The sequence below is a fragment of the Mus caroli genome, chromosome 7 (genome assembly GCF_900094665.2).
Source record: "Mus caroli chromosome 7, CAROLI_EIJ_v1.1, whole genome shotgun sequence".
NCBI classification, from domain to species: domain Eukaryota; kingdom Metazoa; phylum Chordata; class Mammalia; order Rodentia; family Muridae; genus Mus; species Mus caroli.
In genome coordinates, this window is record NC_034576.1 from 24,230,978 (window position 1) to 24,232,531 (window position 1,554).

Below are 1,554 nucleotides of genomic sequence, written 5' to 3' on the forward strand. Positions count from 1 at the left end.
AGTCAGTCAGTCCTAACCAGTCAACTGGACCCCAAAGCCACGTCTTTGTTTTCTGCCTCTATAGTGCAACCTGGAGCCCTCCAGAACAAAGTCTTTTAACCTCGAGTACATGCAGAAGGGGAAATGGGCCTCTTGTCTTGACCATCTCCAGTAGAGGCTGCTGTTCTTGGTGTCTGGGTGACCCAACATCAGAATTGGGGATCTTTAGAGACAGATATCGTCATGGGACAGGCCTGTGACCTTAGCATTGGGAAGGCTGACACAGGAAGAACAGAAGTTCCAGGCCATCCAGAGCTACACAGTGAGGCCCTGTTTGTTTGCTTTACTTTAAAATGTGTGTGTGTGTGTGTGTGCATATGTGTGTGGGTGGGGTGCATCTACAGCACACAAATGGAGGTCAGAGAACAACTTGCTAGAGTCTGTTCTCTCCTTCGGCCATGTGGTTTCTGAGAATTGACTGTCAGGCTTGGCAACAAGTGCTGTTGCCCTCTGAGTCACCTCACTGATGCCCCTCCCCGCCCCCCAGACTTTTATTTAAAGCAGAGAGAGAGAGACAGGGAGAGGAAGAGGGAAGGAGAAAGAGAGGGAGGGAGGGAGAGGGGGGAAGGAGAAGAAGGTAGAAGGAGGGAGAGATGGGGGCAGAGGAGAGGAAGGGAGGAAGGAGAGAGGGGAGGGAGGGGACAGGAAAACAGAGAACGAACTAGTCACACTCAGATTAAACTCCAGGCCTGTCTCAATGTCTGCCTGCCACCAACAAACTCAGCCCAGCCCTCGATGGCGTGCTCAGCATGTCACCTCCCATCAGGGCATCTAGAACATTCTGTCCAGACTCCCCCTTCTGGCTATAAACTGGCCATCATGTCTGTCTACACAGATGGATCACAGTTTCAGCCTCCCCTAGATGACTAGCATTGAGGTCAAGAAATAAAAGAAACAAAACAATGGGATCGAGATCCTGACCTTTGTACATCCCCAGATGGCTTAACTTAGCCTCAGGTCCCCAACCAGCTCTGATCTCTGGTGAATCCTCGAGAAAAGGCAAGAGAAGGAACAGGTCTGCCCTCTTGTGGCCAATCCTGGAAGAGCGGCTTCAGTAGCTGGGTTAGACTCCGATTTACCCAAGGTAAAGGCTTGAAGTCTGGGGGTCACCTGGTCCCTTCCAGTCAACTCTCACACAGAAATGTGGATTCGGTCCTCCCTGTCTCTCTTTTCACTCCACATCTCTGTTATTCTCTCTGGCTAAGATTGGTTGCCCCGATCTTATGCCCTGCAGCCCATCTCCCACGGGATCCCACCAGACCCCCAGGCTTGGTTGATCTGATGCTGAGACCTGAGATCACAGAGCTGAGCGTGGCTGGCGTTCAACTCCTGAGCTGTATTTATTTATTCCCCTAGGTGTTCTGTTTAGAGTCAAGGTCTCCCCTGTGGGCCAGATTAGCTTTGTTGTTGTTTCTAGGTTTTTGTTTGTTTGTTTTGAGACAGGGTTTCTCTGTGTAGTCCTGGCTGTCCTTGAACTCATGGAGATCTGCCTGCTTCTGCCTCCCCAGTGCTCTC